The 18,214-nt window shown below is 31.6% G+C and overlaps 1 long non-coding RNA gene and 1 other non-coding gene across 3 annotated transcripts in view; one reads left to right on the forward strand and one right to left on the reverse strand.

Annotated features, from left to right (window-relative positions):
- Positions 1-3,756, forward strand: part of LOC111634802 — a 49,809-nt gene extending 46,053 nt beyond the window's left edge. The window contains exons 1-4 of one of the 2 annotated variants that reach the window (XR_002758289.1): positions 2,669-2,809; positions 2,881-3,123; positions 3,222-3,361; positions 3,536-3,756. This is a non-coding gene — a long non-coding RNA (uncharacterized LOC111634802). Of the gene's footprint in view, positions 1-2,668; positions 2,810-2,880; positions 3,124-3,221; positions 3,362-3,535 lie in introns of those variants that run through there. The other variant, XR_002758288.1, reaches the window with a different exon arrangement.
- Trnal-uaa lies at positions 912-995 on the reverse strand. Its single transcript has one exon. It is a non-coding gene; the product is annotated as a tRNA-Leu (tRNA).
- Positions 3,757-18,214: the final 14,458 nt, after the last annotated feature.

Here is an 18,214-nt window from a genome sequence, read left to right on the forward strand (position 1 = left end):
ATATAATGGAAACATCAGAATATTTGAGCTTTCCTTTCTGATTCCTAAATTTTGCCAAGATTGCACTATTGGTTCTATGAATAAGAGAAAGCAATGCATGGGTGATCTGCCAAAAGGCTCCCTGGAGTACTTAATGTTTGCAGGTTTCGGCCCAACTGATAAGATAGGCTTATCGGTTGAGTATTCTGAGCCTTTTGTAGTATCTAACACCAGAATTGGGGCAGTTTCCAAATGGACTGGTTGCATAGTTTTCCAGGTTCTCTTCATTTAACACGTAAGTCGGGCCAGTTTTTCCAAAGAAAATCATCCACGAGGGATCCTCTCGGTAGATCACCCATGCGTTGCATTTCCTTACTCATCAAAACATTAATGCAATCTCGGCAAAACTTAGGAGCATATTTCAGGAATAGAATCTATTGTTCGCAATTTAAATTGGGGACCCCAAACCAATTTTCTATAAACTGAATACCGTAGTAAGAATATCGAAATTTAAATTGGGACCATATTTGGGGTCTCGAAATTGCCGAAGTGGCGCAGGGTGCACTGGTACAACTCAGAAGTAAATCGGCCAGAGGTCGTGTTAATTTAAAAACAAATGAAGATGCTAATGGATCCCCGAAGAAAACTGGTTGAAGTCAACATGGAGCCACTAATTCAAATATTCTGGGTCCCACAAAACATGCAACAATCATTCATATATTACAGGATTTTGCAAGCAAGTTTCAGATATCAGAACACGTGACTTAAAAAATGCTCATTGGTCTATTGATTTACATAACATAGCCATTTCGTTGTTTACCAAAAATTATGGTAAAGATGAGTGTTTTTAATGTACATTTTGAGCTCTGAAAACTTGATTCATAAATCCATCAAGTGTAATACAAGCCAGAAATGAAATGAGAGAAAAACAATGTCAGAAGTGGGGTTCGAACCCACGCCCTCATATGAGGACCAGATCTTAAGTCTGGCGCCTTAGACCACTCGGCCATTCTGACTACGTACCAAGTATTCTTAACCAGTCTCTAAATTGCTTTTATATGAGCAGAAAGAACATTAGTTTGGCTGTTGTTTAACAAAATTTCAAAGATTTGGCATTGTGAAATGAATATTAATTTGTAAATATATAGTGAAATACTAATGTTCTATCGCATTTCATTTTTTCATTTTTATGAAAATTGTATGGTTAATTAGTGGCGTGCCGTCCTCGTAAGCGGTGGAAGCGCCGCATGCCTTGTATTTTCTAAAATATACACACATATTGCGCGATTATTTTCATATTTGAACGTACTTTGAATTAATTAAAATTAATATTTTATTATAACCGCATTATGTATCTTATTACAAATTTCTATACTACGTGTGAAAAAATGATAACATTGCTATTGTATATTCGAATATCGGTAGCGGAATGGAAGCGCTGTATTGTCTAATACAGCTTCTATGGCGAAAATATTTGAATCGTGTAAAGTAGCCAGATTATAAGCATTTGAGCATGTATACAGAGACACAACCTCACGCGGTTTAGTTGGTGGATGCCACACACCAAAATATCGTATAACGCTTCCAATGATTCTATTCAGGACCGGTTCTGGGTCGTTTGCCACCTGCATGCTAGATATTTGGCCGCCCTCGCCCATTATGTAAATCGCCAGTAGATTTATAACTTACTACAACCGATAGGAGTTTACTGGTATGTTTTTACGATAGTTTTGTATAGTTGACACGAGTTCTAAAAAATTCATTAAAATATTTGATATATTTATTCCGCTCTTCCATTTTGGTATTACTTACAGATTTAAATGTTAAAGTAGTGATTTAGTATGTCTCATCTATAAGTGGATACAGAAAAGAACGAGTACAATTCTTGTATAATGTTAAAAAATTAACTGTTACTTTGGCAACATCATTTACAACCAAATTTAATGTTTAATTAGTACTCTTTGTTCTAAAAATGTCAGCAGAAATAGCAAAGTTTTTATGTACAGTAGGAGTCACGTGACTAGCTTTTATGCACCGATTGACCTGCGCAAAAGTTATCATATCATTATCCAAGGATTCACAATTGTTTCAAAACACCATTTTACAAGAAACAGTTGCATTTTTTTACGTTTGCTAAGATACTACTTATGTACTTCAATAACAACAGCGTTAAAGTATTTGTATCAATTTTAACCGCAGCTATTCTGCTAGGAGACATCTTTACCTATTCGTTTTACCTCGAAATTTGTAAACAAAACGTAGATTAACGTTTTAAATTCTTTATATTAAAAGCATTTAATATTAATACAGCATTCTATGACGTCATTATCATGAATTTTTCAACAAAGGTTTCTGCTTTATTGTTTTCCAATTGTTGCGATTGTTGTTGGAATGTTTAACTGCGCTCAAAAAGTTTCTTTGCGAAATTCGACTGATAAGATGGAGAATAAGAGGTAAATTCAATGGATAATTATGTTAATTTATCAGATTTGTTTAATATTAAATGAGAATTTCTTTCTAGTACGAGAAGAGTGGCCAAACATAATGTTCGGCAAAACAAAGTTTACCCATTTCAGGTAGACCATTGATTTTTCTCTAAGAAATTCAAAATGATCCTTTACTGGGATTATTTGATAATTTTAATTTTGATCTACCGCAGGATGACAAAGATTCGCCTGGGACGAAATGTGACTCCTGGAACAAAGGGGAGTCGTAGTTGCGAGCAAATAATCCGAAAGAAGGAAGAAGGTCTATCGGATATTTAAGACGTTTATTCCATAGATTCTTGTGATGTTGTTGCTGCATTTCAGTTGAGATTTCTGATTTGGAGGTAAGTTTTCATTCTTTCTGTCTTTTCTCGGTCAGCAAATTGCGTAAGTAATAATTTCTGTGATTTTGTAGATTTAAGAACCGGAGTGAAGAAAGAACCTTTAGTGGTTCGAGGAGATAACTACACTTTACTCCATTTGTACCGTCTGTATAACGAGACGTTTTTGGATATTAGCATAAAGTTTTGAACTTATAATACCTCACAATAATTAGAATGGTTGGAAGAGGTGTTATTTGCGCTATGTATAGCTGTTTTAATTACAAGATATAAAGTGATCGCGAGTCGTATTACCGACACCCTAAAGACAAACAAGTGTAAGTAAATTAATAATCAATTTGATTGTTTTCATTTATATCAACATTCTTTCTTTAAAATATTATCATTCAACCTATGTGTTTATATTAATTTTCAGATGAATTCAATGCGTTATTAATAGTAGAAGGACTGATTTAGACGAGATTTTGAAAACGAAAGGACAGAATATTTAAATAGAAATTATTTCAACCATTTTACAGTGAAATATTGTAGAAACAAAAATCTCTTAAGCCAAGGGTATATAAATTGTTTATTATTTGTTCACTTAATATAAATTAATGGTGTTCTTTACCTATTTTTTGTTTCACTCACCGAATTAGAAGTTTACGATCTAATATTAAACTTATCGCTAATTTTATTTAGTATCCTCTCACTGCAGTTGTTTAATAACTTGTTTTACATATGGTACAGGATCTGGACCGATGAAGAACCCTCACAATTAATTTATAATGCCGAACAGACCACGATGAGAACAGCCCCCAAAACAAGAAGACTAGAAGAACCTTCCAATGTAGATATGCCATATATCATGTTTTGATATACATGATATATTTATGTTCAATGTGTTTTATTTAATGTAAAAAATGTTTTATTTTAAAAAATTGTTTCAATTTAATAAAATTACATTAAAACCTCAGATTTTAATTTATAAAAATCTGACTCTTATTGTATTTGATTTGTTTTGTTGCTATTATTCCTTCTTTTAAATCACCATCCACTCAAGTTTCCTACTAAATAAAATCAAAATTAATGTTTTAAAAGAAATGATCGAATGAATTTCTAATGATAATATTAGCGTAATAATTCTCACAATTTAATGAAATATATATTTAATATTGAGATGTCGGGTCATTGGCAATTTCACGGCTTTCATTCAAGAAACGTCGGACTTTGTGAAAATGGGAGGCCACCATTGTGTTGGAACAAATAGAGTTTGCAGTTTTTTTCAAATTTGTGCCACTAAGAATTGCTGCAGCGCGGTGGCGCACTTGGGATTTTACCCTTGGGATAGTGAGTTGAACGGATAAAAAGATTTTTAATGCGAATTGAATGAAATTACTATATAATATGACCGCTAATTCATGAGTAGTATAGAAATAGAAGATACTGCAGAATATAAATATAAAAATGAATTTTAACTAGAGAAAGACTTTTGGAAATTTTTTTTACCGTTTGTTATTCTTTCTTTCAGCATGAAGCGAAGGCTCCTCGAAAATTTTGTTGCGCCTCTTCTATAGCAAGGGTTATTTTAGTTACGATGCGTTTAATAGAAAATAATCAAAGATTTTGTTTCTCTGAATAGCTCAAAACGAGTGTTCAATAATGTCGAAAGAATACTTTGTATATTATTCATTGTATATTATATTTCGTTTTTCGGAAAAATTCGGCAGAGTACATAAATTTCATTTTTATTTAAGTCCGTTTGCATTTGCACAGGGCGTACGATTTTGTCATTTGATGGCGAGGCAACTGCAATTTCTATAGTTTCATGGACAGCCATTTACAAGACACTTTTAACACGATTGTGTCGGGCAGCCGTAGCCGACGATTATCTCGTCTTGGGGACGTTTGAGGTCTGCGGGAACTTCTTGGTGCGTGAACTTCTGGTACTGCGATTCCGCCAACATTTTAAGGTCGTCTTGTACTCGCGCTCTTCCTTTTATTCACAGATGTCTCACACGTTGGGACATACAAATGTATTTATTCACATGGATGTCTCACACGTTTTTCTGTAATATATACAGTCGACCCCCCTGTAAGATATAGATACGTTCCAATTTATTAGGAATCCGATTTCTTACAAGTCGTTTCAATCACAGCCCGACACGTGTCAAGTTTACGGACTACGGCTGATTGAAAGATATTCTTCCATAAAATTAATCGATTCTACACTAATCCGACTCAACATTTCCAAAATACGTATATTTTTTCGTAGTTTTATAGGAATCGTAATTATAGGGACCGTAATTATAGGGGGGTCGACTGTAGTTCATTTCTATTAATTACGCAAATTTATTCCATTCATTTAGAGTCGTGCATTCATACTGAAGAAACATCGTTCATCCCCTGGAATTCAAAATATTCTTATTGATTTCTTTGTAAAGTAATTGCAATTGTAGTAATGCAGTTTAAATTCATTATGCAATTTAAATTGCATAATTAATTTACATAGTATTAGTAATGAGAAATAGAAATGCATATTACTATTTCGCAAATAATTTGGAAGATCGTAATACATTTTAAATTAATTATATAATTTTCAGACATGTGGTTTACTTTGTTTTGATTTTTATCACAAATTTACTCCAGGATTTTGTGATGTGTTTAAGATATAAAAGCATCAGAAACAATACTTTTCCCTTCTAAATATTTATTGTAAGACACTTTAACTTGCCAGCATTTTACTAGAGACTTTATAGTTTCAATTATGCATTCAAAAACTAAAAAAAATTATGTTCGTATTATCCGAACCATTTACATAGCTTTTTATACTTTGATACGCTTCTTGTCTTGTCTGGTCTTGGTATAGTTGTGAGCACTATGTCGTCTTTTTTTTATCTTTTCGCTAGACTTATTACACAGTCACCGGACCCGAGACCAGCCTTAGAGAATCTTTTTATTTTTCCTAAAAGAATGCATTTCGGACCTTAAGTCGCTCATCAGCTTTTTTTTATATAACTATATTGTAAGAGAAAAACATGCAAATTAGATTATGTTAACGTTAAAAAATTTAAGAATGTAATTCAACTTACATATTTATGAAATTGATACTATCACATTTACGAAATGTAAAATAAGTTCACGACGTTTGGTAAAACACCGATGACAAATCATTGATTACAGTTTAAATTTCCAGGTGTTTGTTACAATACTGACAGGATGTTAACGATTTTAAAATACTGCAAATAATACAAATGGTTTTGAACCTTACATTAAACCTGCTGATTCGATGCTTAGAGCAGTATAATTAAAACAAGCAGTAAAACAAAAAGTTCACGTAATGAAAGACACTGTTAAAACTACAGTATAAAATAATGAACTGATTCACTGTAAAAACAATAAAATGATAAAATGATTCGCTGTACATATAGGAATTGTCACCATTTTCCCCTTTTTATTTTCCCCAGTTCTATTATTCTTTTAATGTTAACAACCTCTTGATCTATTTTGGACATACTTAATTCTGCAAGAATTAGACCTATTATTGAACCCAAAGAGATACCATTATTTTGCCTATTACTTTTATTGCATACAAAGTAATTACAGTATTCTCTAAGTTGGTAGTATCAATTTCATAAATATGTAAGTTGATTTTGTTCACCCTGTTTGAAGCTTAACTTCTTCCTTTCCTAAAAATTAAACAATTTTAAGCTCCATAAAGTCAGTGTGCAATTTAAAAAGTTTATAACTTTATTAGTATTTGCGATAGAAAAAAAAAATGTAAAAAGCATTAAAAAGAGAAATGTGTTTAGTTTAAAGTGAAATTATTTATTAACTCTTCAACACAATACTTTATAACAATTTTTTCAACCTTTAATAATAGTTTATTTTTCACAATTACAGGTAGGTAACCCATGGTTTCAACAGAAGAAAAAGTAAACTGTGTTCTTTAATTGGCTGAACTGAAATCTACTGAAACATCAATCGTTAGAAGACTTAAAAGCTAAAATAACTAATGTGATTTCAGGCATTACAAATGTGAGGAAATGCAAAAATATTCTGGGGTTTCTTTTGTATGTATGGATGTTAGTGTATATCTGTTTGGGGGATATGTTTCATGTTTATTCTCTTTCAAACTTAATAATTTTTGCGATTTTTGTCAAAAATTTCTGAAATTTTGCAAGGGATTTCGTTTATTAGGAATACCGATGCGATTGATTTTTCATGGTATGGAGTCGACGGGTTGAGGAAATAAAGGATTTTCGTGTGTAATGTCTTGAGTAGGGACGGACTTAATGACAATTTTATTGGTTATTTTCATTTACAATTTTACAAAATCCTCAAAATTAAGTTGCTTTTTATTTTTAGTATAATAATATAAATATAAAAGTCATTTCTTTCTGTTACACGCTATGAAGTGGTGTAACTATCAATACATCTACGTTATATTACATTTAGTCCCACGACGCGTTTCGGTTATAAATCCCTTTTCCATTGGCTAGAAATATACAAATGTAAATAGTAGTGTTTACTTTATATTTTAAACCTCCTACATGTTCTTTTAATCGTACTTTTAATTTTTCTTTTAGTTTTCTTTATATATTAACTGTATAAGATCGTCCCATACAAATTGAATGTCAAGTGATTTCAATTATAATATTTTCCTTGGAAAGAAGTTACACAGATGACGGGCACGAATCCATTGTTAATGGAAACGTATGACATACAGCGGAAAGACACTACTGTACTAATTTTAGATGGAGAGGCATATTTTAAATTAAATTAAAAATACATTTAAAAAATTGCTGCTTCTCATGTTTAGTAAATATTCTACTTTTTATACTTTCTATAAGAAGGTGCTAGTTTTATACCAAATTTCTTAAATATTGTATTAATTTTTTTATACATTTTAAACTCTATCTCTCTTCTGTTTAATGTAATATCCAAATATTTGATTTAATTGAACATTTGCACTGTATATATATATAAACGAATTTAAATTAATAATATAAAAGATCGTAACAAAACGATAAAACTTGAAACAAATAACGAAGACAATAAAGGATATTATAATGCAATATTCTTTATTTTACGTTTATTCATTGTAACATTAACAGAGACCATTCTTTAGTACAAATTAATGCGTTTTCTCTATTTTGTTCTACTTGCAGGTGTTATTATTTGGGTCAAAGACTTTGGCATCAGATGGAAAACCTACACAATAACATGCCAGACTGAAAAAATAGCAATGGCCTCTCTTTGCTTTCCTTGACTTGCACTGGCTATCACAATAACTGCTGTTTAAAAAGCAACTAATTCTGCAACCATTGCTTTGAAGTGGGTAGCCATCTTTACTTTCTACGACTACATCTGCAAAAACGTAAATGCACAAATTAGTTTAGCCAATAACTTTCAATATGTCTGTACGAATCAATAACCTAAGCGCGCATGTAAATAACGACCAGTTGCTTAACTTTCCCAGCAACTTTCCGTGGCTCCATCTGTTAGAAAATTTTTAAAAATGAAACATGATATTTTTAACGATTATAAAATGCAAAAAGTCTAATTTATGGGGTAGTGATGAGCTATATAAAAAAATTGTAAATAATAATAATAACGAGTAAAATCGTCATTAATCTTATGCTACTGGCGATACACATGATCTTTTAAGGGCGAGTGGGTGAAAACTAATTCTCCAGAATTTAATAGTGTCTATCCCCTTAATACACAAACCTCCATGTAAACTTTCAGAAAATAGTACAAGAGTTATTCAGCTTCGAACAGGGTGAACAAAATCGTGCCCCAACCCACACACATAAACATCTATACAAAAAAAAAAGTTGTTTACATTTTTCGATGGTTCAAGGTGCTCTAAGTCGAAAATGTAGAAAGTTTGAGAGTTCATTTTTTACCGATGGCCATACTTTCCCTCTGTTCTCTATAACACACAAGAAAGTAATAAATAAGTCGACTCAGAAAACCTTAGTTTCTACCTTTACAATACAGTTATATTTGAAAACAATGTTTGTCTCGCATTGACTTATTGTTCAATGAACTGTCTGATTTTACCCATAAGAGCAGACTGATTCTCAATGTAGATCATCTCGTTTTTTGTTGATATCATGGAAACGAGCCCCGTTTTAAAGAGTGTACGTAAAATTATGACGATATAAATTTTATGTGAACTTTAATAACATTCTCCTATGTGAATAATTACACAATAAACAGAGGATTATTGTTTACATTATTGGTTTTTATTGAAAATGAAATAAATTGAAAAATCAAAATTGAATAACATAATTTATTCAACTTACCAATTACTACCAAACAAACGATGAACATAATAAATCTTTTCATAGTGAGGATAGGTCTTTCGCAGCTTTTCAATTAAGGGACGATGCAGTTCACTTCTTACTGTAACTTATGCATCTATATATACGTAATTTTCCTACGACTATTTTCTTTTGATTGGCTGATTTCTATTAATCTGACATCATGTGTTTACTTTATTTATTGTACTTTATCCAATGAGAAGTATTCGACTAATTAAGTTAATCGCGTGACAACGGATCATTTACTAAATTTTCGAAAACTCTTTTTATTATTTTATTTATTATAAAATTATTTTATGGCCCAGAATAAAATAAATATTAAAACAATGGAATGTTTATTCTTAAGAAATTTTACAACTTAAGTTTACTATTTTGTATTCGATTTCGAAAGAATTAAAAACAGAGATGGACTACGAAACTTAATAATTGTCTTTAACTTTATTTTCCATTTTCCCCATATGCATTTCGCCTGTTAGCCTGATCAGTGGATATCACGATTTACATTGCCAATACTTTTATATTCTATGAAATTATTCCAGCATGCATCTACACATGAACCGGTATTTCAATTAATAGCATATACATAACTTTTGATACAATAATGTTCAACAATACGTTTCGTTACAAGATTTTCTATTTTATAAAATATTTTGATATTATTCCGGTCAATAATACAATTAGTAAGACTACAATGCTGTTGCCACGGGAATTCAGTTGTATTTAGTTGAATTGCTGCCTCGTGTTCTTTCAGTTTCACTTCAAGTTTTCTTCCCCTCTCGCCAATGTAGCATTTCCGTTCCGTACAGTACATGTACACATCAACTTATAAACGACTCCTGCCACTTCCAAAGGATTCTTCGACTGTTTCATATTTCCATTGTTAATCAAATATATACTCTTATTTAGCCTATTTCGCTATTCACCTACTAAGTTGACAAAATAATAATTTTTATAAATATATATATATATAAACGTGTTTGTCCCTATATTTCACTCTGCAGCCAAAACTGTACATCGCACATGAATGGTGTTTGTGTGTGGTAGTAGCCCCGAGTCTCCCACCGTGCACTATGGTGGTTTCGTCTCGATAACTATAAGGGTGTGGGAGATATGGGGGTTGAAAGTGGTTGACTTCGAAAATGTGTAACAATGAAAGTGTTAAGAATGGAATTGTTAACAATGGAAGTGTTAAGATAAAGCGGCGTGCAAGATTTAAAGGTGCAGATGCGGTTTTTTGCGTTTTTGCGAAAAATTGAACATATTTTTAGACTCATGTTCAAAAATTCTCTAATTAGTCTGGAAATAAAGCACCTAATTTTTGAATTCTGTGAAAACGGGTAAGATTGGCTATAATGTAATCTTAATCTTAAATGTTTTCGACTATTCGAAAGCGGGAATGGCTTTTGGAGACGTGTGACGCACATTCTTCAGTTGATTTTTCATAAGTAAAAGTGTACAAATAACAGAAAGTATAAAGTGAAAAGTGAATAAAGTGTGAAAAGTAAAAATATACAAAACAATGCCAAAAAGTAAGAAAGAATTTTTGCGGTCTCGAATCGTATCTTAAAGGCAAAAGATGGTGCGGAGAAATAAAACCACGGGAGAAAGAGAAGTACGTCTAACATTGCTACAAGAAAATTATCAACGAAACAGAAATAATCAGACAGAAGAACAACTTGAAAATTATAGGGAAACACAACGAATCAGACAAATATTACGTAGAGTAAGAGAAACAGTCTTTTATAAAAAGAAAAAAAAAACTATATTACATATATATAAATTACATTACATATTAATAAAAACAAATAAAATACGAACAAATAAAAACCCAGCGAAGCGGGTACTTCCTGCTAGTATTGTATAAAATAGAAAATCTTGTAACGAGACGTATTGCTGAACATTATTATATCAAAAGTTACGCAAATGCTATTAATTGAAACACCAGTGCATGTGTAGATGCGTGCTGGGATAATTTGATAGAATATAAAAGTATTGGCAATGTAAATCGTGATATCCACTGATCAGACTAACAGGAGAAATGCATATGGGGAAAAATGGAAAATAAAGTAAGAGATAATTAATAAGTTTCGTAGTCCATCTCTGTTTTTAGATCTTTCGTAATCGGTTACAAAGGAGTGAATTTAACTTGTTTATTCTTAAGCAAAGGCCGTGTTGTTTAGGGAAAGTTGAATAAGCAAGCCAATGAACTAGTTCTTGACTTATACTATGGGTTCAAATTTAGAGGTTTTACTGTATATTTTTATTTTACATTATCACAAATAATAATGTAAAATTTCATATTTATCTTTAGGTTATTTCAAAGATGTTAGAAGAAGTTACCATGCGATGTTTTTCTACTTTGCAGCGGCGTATTTGTTTTTTTCCTTTCTTTGGCTTCTAGAACCAATCATTATGAAGTTTACAAAACGTGAAACTACGAAATTATAAACATTATTTAGGCCTGTCACATATCACCAAGCTGTATAGAAACAATGTGGCTTATTCCAGGGTACTTAGTATCCAATTATGTGAATGGCAAGACGAATATATTTGGACTGTCACGTGGTACTAACTCGTTCAACCTCATTAAACCAGTCGGTACACGTGAACTCAGAACGCGTCTGTTGCTACTCACGTGAGTGTGACGTTACCACAGTATGAAAGTACTACCGGAAGTTGACTTAACATACGTACTATGGATAGGAGATATTATTTAAACTATAGGCACGATAAATTAAATTAAAATTGTTGTAAATTACAACAAATTATTAAAAGATGTAAAGTAAAAGTAATCGTTTCTCACGTGTTTAATATTCCACAATAAATTGTTTCTTATTGTTTTGTAATTTCGGTATTTAATTGTACATTTATCTCTATGTGCTTAAACAATGTTTTTTTTTTTTGTTTTTGTAAATAAAATATTATGTAATATTGTATGGAATTCGTTATCTGGAGAGCAATCGCGACGCCAAGGCATTTCGTTTCTCTGTCGTTCCTTAATCTCGAGAAAGGAGTTAGATAGATGAAAAAGGAAAGTGGATGTAGAAACTATAAGGGTAGGGGGCCCAGATTACCTATACAATAACGTCCAATACAAATTGGAAGTCATATTATTTTAATTCAAAATTTGTCTCTCAAAGATGGGAGTTAGATGACTTACACGACTCTATTGTTAAAAAAAAGTATGATGTACAAAGGCAAGCCACTACTAATTTGAGATGTAGAATATATATTGTAAATGGAATAAATTAAAAATTGCAGCCCAGCATTGCGACTATGTCACATAATTTTCAAAATAGTCAGAGGCTCAAATTGAGCACGATTACAAACTTTCCTGGGAAATTAATAGTGTCGACCAACGGCCTTTTTCTTTAAATTTAATATTTGAGACAGATAAAGAATAAATAATCTTTTAATAATTTATAAATACATATGAATAGTAAACTATAAACTTTCAAGTGAGATAAGATCTATCCCGCTCTCACTAATCTAATTTCAACTCGATTGCAATAGTCTAAAACCCCAACATCTATAATATTCATCAAACATTAATCGCTGCTCGCAATACAGTAGTTTAAATTGCTATCCATTTTATATCTATTGTGGCTTAGATATTGCTGAAGACAGTATTGCACAACGGTTGTTTTTATTTAAACTTAAACAGCAAAGAAACAGCAATAATAATTACAGTGTTGTAATTAAAAATTTAGCAATGATTTATGTTTGACCTCATTTAAGATATGACGCGTAACTTTCCTATATTTCCTTACCCTCTTGACTATTAACCACTAAAATTTAATAACGTCAATATACATAATATGCAAACCTCTGTGCAAAATTTCAAAAATTTTCGGCAAAGGGCATAGAAGTTATTAAGCTTCAAAGTAGATGAACAAATTCTTTCACTTTCACAAGAAAAAAATTCTTCTTTTACAAGAAAAAAATCTCCATAATTTTTTTTCTTATTTTCCGACGTTTTAGGTAAAGGACAACCCGGACTAAAGGGAGTAGCACGTGCCCCAAGTGCTCTAATGTACGGGCATCTGAAATATTTTTTGTTTTGAACGTTGCGCACGTTGCTGTACCTTTTAAACAATACACATTGCTGTAGGCTTTATATGCATTCGTCATAACACCAATAGCAATTAATATTAAAACGAAGGAAACTGCGTTTCGTATGATTGTGTATAATTTTACAATTGAAAACTAAATTTTATATGCCGATGGCTACAAGTAATTGCTAGTATTTTGTTTATTTTTTTCGTAGGAATTATAAACTTTCCAGATAGATTTCCAGTTATATAATACAAATAGATGATGTGTGTTTCAGAATTTTACTTTTGTTTATGAAGCGGCTTATCAATGTCCCAGTGGATAAAATATTCATTAAGACCGACCCTAATCAAGATATTACACACGACCTTCTTTATCTTCCCACCCCGTTCACCTTTAATCACCAAAATTTAACAGCATCCATCTCCCTAATATGCAAACCTTCCTTCAAAATTTCAGAAATCTTTAACGAGTCTATTAAAATATTTCAACTAAGTAATTTCTAACCTATACCTATTTAATTAGCGAAGAAACACAAGGAATTTTTCTTACAAAAGAATTGTTCTTCGTTTTCTTTTACGTTGATATTTAACGTCACGAATTGGAAATTGACGAAATGGTCGGATGAGCAGGAAGAAACGAAGACAATAAACAATTTCATTTGTTTCGCCAAGTAATTTACATTTAGAATTTATCGTATTAAACATAGTCTGCAAGTTTAGAAATTATTTAATAAAAATCTTTGGTTTTTAATCTCAAAAATGTTTATATTTATTTAATCTGTCTACAAATGAATACAGTCAATTTGATATTAGCGAGGTTGCGGCCGAAGTTTTCATCTGTAAAACGTGAACGTCGGACGTTCAGCGTAGCCTTCCTTTAATTCTAGAAGTTTGACAATGGCGTTTGGAAAGTCAGTGGAATCATGCTCGACGTACCAAACGCCATTGTCAAACTTTTAGGTTTACAAGAAGGCGGCGCTGAACGTCCGACGTACACGTTTTTGCGATGAAAACGTGTACGTCGCAACCTCTCTAAAAACTTCGGCCGCAACCTCTATTGTGTATTAGACAAATGTCAGGTTCGAAGGTTTTGCTGTTTTAAAAAATATTTTTGGTTGTTATATAACAGAGGAAATGTATCGCCATCGGCCCAAAAATTACTTCTCCTTTCAGATTTTCCATTTTTGTACTCAGACGTCGAGAAATTCATAAATTTCGAGATTAATTTCTGCATGTATGAATGTTAGCTGTGTGTGGGGGCATGTTGTTCTTTACCCTCTCTGAAGATTAATAACTCCTGTGCTTTATGTCGAAAATTTATGAAATTCAGGAAGGAGGATTGTTTATTAAGGAGATTGATGTTGTTAAATTCTGGTAATTAAAGGTCGAGGGAGTGGGGAGATAATGAGGGTCGTGCGTATCTCGAGTATGGTAGTACATAATGACGATTTTACTTGTTATTAGCATTTATAATTTTTTTAATATAAAACTCATCCCTGCTTTCAATATTAAGTTTTCTACCATTTTATAATAAAAAAAAGCTCTTTTTAATCGCAACAGATGGCACCACACGCTCTTTACGCCAGGAAAGTTACACAACTGATTGCTGGAATTTTTTATTTAAATGACACTTTTATTAACTTCATATCTTATTATAAATTAACAAATTACTCATACAGTAAATTCTATACTGCATATTTTTGTATTTTAAAATTATAATTCCTATTGAAAGCATTAAAAAAACGTAAAGGTTTAAAGTTATAAGTAAAATATATGAAAATAAATTAAGACCGAATTATATTTTTTATAATGCTAATCATTAATACAGATGACAGTCTCGGATTTTAAACAATAGAATAAGAATTCCTATTTCATCTCGTGATTTATTGTATAAAAATTCGAATATACTCATTAACGTAAATTATTTCGTCTTACAATTGCCATTCGATGAATCAGCTTCCTTGACGTATTTTATTGTTTCTGAAAATATTGGAAATTATCCAAGGTTGCTCGTATACTTATTTCTTTCCTTCCTCTGAAGCTCTCATCTGGAATCTATGTGACTTCGTTATTTAAAAGTGCAGATTGCTGGTGTATACTTAAGAATAAATCTATGAATTAATCGTCACTACCTGTTCATAGTAAACAAAGGTAAGATACAATTACTTATATTATTATTTTAACATAAAAGTAAAAGAATAACTTCATAATTCGTAACGGCAGGTCAGAGATCGCAACCTGTGACTTTAATTTCTTTCTGCTGTACGTACTACAGTATTCTTAAGTGCTAGAGTGAAGGTCTGCATTGATGAGAGAGATCTGTACTTGATAAATTAACATGATAACCCTCTGACCTGTTTTAATGAAATGAAATAAATACCTCATACCGTATACTTCATACATTTGGTATATTTCCTAGGCAATAGTCAATATAGCACTCGAATAGACCAGATGTTACGAACGGGGTTGACTGATTGATTGGAGTAATTGACTTTAAAATTAATATTAATACGTATTTTTAACGTAATAATATAACTTTATACTAGAAAATAATGATTTTTGTATTAATGTTTTTAACGCAATTTTGGGAGGGTAACAGTGACTTTTAACAATTGATACTAATTGAACAATGCCATTTGTGAGATTAGCCGGGGGCCACTTACTCGGCAACAGGTCGGTGAGATCCAATCTCGTTATCTGTTGAATGGATCTACGATAAATTACAGGGGGAGGGGGTTGCAAGATCTAGCCGACGTCAGGATTCTGACAACAGTTAGGATAGAGTTAAACTCGTCCTAATCCGCGAATNTCATAAAGTTTTTTTTAAAAATATTATTATGTTGTCAACTTAGTAGGTGAACAGCGAAATAGGCTAAATAAGAGTATATATTTGATTAACAATGGAAATGTGAAACAGTCGAAGAATCCTCTGGAAATGGCAGGAGTAGTTTATAAGTTGATGTGTACATGTACCGAAAGGAAATGCGAGACTGAAAGAACACGAGGAGACAATTCGACTAAATAGAACTGAATCCCCGTGGCAACAGCATTGTAGTGTTACTAGAGAGGTTGCGTCCGACGTTTTCATCGCAAAAACGTGAACGTCGGACGTTCAGTGCCGTCTTCCTGTAATCCTAGAGGTCTGACAATAGCGTTTGGAACGTCAGTAAAATCATGCTCGACGTACCAAACGCCATTGACAAACTTCTACGCTTACAAGAAGGCGGCGATGAACGTCCGACGTTCACGTTTTCGCGATGAAAACGTCGAACGTAACCTTTCTATTAATTGTATTATTGACCGGAATAATATCAAAATATTGTATAAAATAGGAAATCTTGTAACGAGACGTATTGTTGAACATTATTGTATCAAAAGTAATGTAAATGCTTTAAATAACGGTGCACGTATAGATGCGTGCTGGGATAATTTGATAGAATATAGAAGTATTGGCAATGTAAATCGTGATATTTACTGATGAGGCTAACAGGCAAAATACATATGGAGAAAAATAGAAAATAAATTAAGAGATAACTAATAAGTTACTTAGTCCATCTCTATTTTAAATTCGTTCGAAATCGGATACAAAAGAGTGAATTTAAATTGCTTAATCTTAAGAAATTTTACAATATTTTTAGAATTAATTTTTTTAACCCAGAATAAAATCTTTGAGACATTGTGGCATTGTGACGTAATTTCATTTCTACACTTCTCGAAACGTATAGATTCGAAAATATAAGCATCTGCCTATGTTGTACACACACTATAAAGGCGTCAAGTTTTTGAATCTGTAGAGTTTTTTTTCTGTATTTTCTAATTATTTCCATGTTTATCCTGCTGTTATTTTAAATGGTTAACTATTATGCTTTCTTTTCTGCTTTAAAATTAAACTCTGTTTCTGTTTGTTACATATAACACAAAGAAAATATAAAGATTCCGCGAAGAACGACACGTCACAAATTTACATTCTTTTTTTTTCATTGTATGAATATTAGTGTGTGTATCTTTATTAAAGCATATTAACTCGTGGATTTTTGTCGAAAATTTCTGAATTATTTGATGGAAGTTTGCTTATCAGGGATATTAAGGCTAATAAACTTTCATAGTTAAAAAACAATAAAGAGAAAAGATAAAAAGTATTTTTTAGTGTCATTAAACTGCCGAAAAGATTCGTGTATATCTTTTGTAGGGTAAAGCATAATGAAGATATTACATGTTACTAGAGTTTACAATTTTTTTTTATTAAACCTATTCTTACTTAAATATTAAGCTTTTTTTTATTTTATTGCCTGACCGAAGTCCAGGATACTAGGGTAACGTTTGCACTTTCTTGTCTGAGTTTTAAAGAAACATTCCCACGTTAGATTTTGATACTTTTGGCACCAGAATGCTCAGTATAACCCTGGCATGAGCGTAAATCATTGTTTGGAAAATATAATTAATTCTCAGATAAGATATATTAAAAAAATCTCTTAATATTTGACGCTTAATAAGAAAGAGGCATTTTTATTCCTAAATAATTGTCATAAACAGAACTTGAAAACTAAATAATACGTTAAAATCTTAAATAGATGATTCTTCTTATAAGTATTCTACTATATTAATATACATACAGTTTAAGTTTATTATATAAAAGTTAATCATGACTTTTTAACTTATGAATTTCGTACAGAAAAAAATATATTATATTTTATGACATTCATATTATATAAAGCGAAATAATTTCGATAAATTTGTACCGTCGTCTGTCTGTCTATCTGTCCTTCCTTAATCTCTTGAACGGAGAAAGATAGATGAATGCCAAGATTAGATATTGAAATGTTATGGTAGTAGGCCCGGATTAATGGATTAACCGTAGAGAAACTTCCACTGTACTCCAAAATCCACGTGAATTCAGTTCAAAAATTTTCCCCTGAAAAAAGTTAGATAAATGGCATTAAGTAGAAAACTATTATGTACAGGGGCAAGACACCACTAAAATGGAGAACATTGTGACGATGTCACAATAAATAATAAATTGCTAATATTCTATTTTTGTAAAT

This window comes from Centruroides sculpturatus, unplaced genomic scaffold, assembly GCF_000671375.1.
Source record: "Centruroides sculpturatus isolate CEXI.00-Female unplaced genomic scaffold, Cexi_2.0 scaffold757, whole genome shotgun sequence".
Classification (NCBI taxonomy): domain Eukaryota; kingdom Metazoa; phylum Arthropoda; class Arachnida; order Scorpiones; family Buthidae; genus Centruroides; species Centruroides sculpturatus.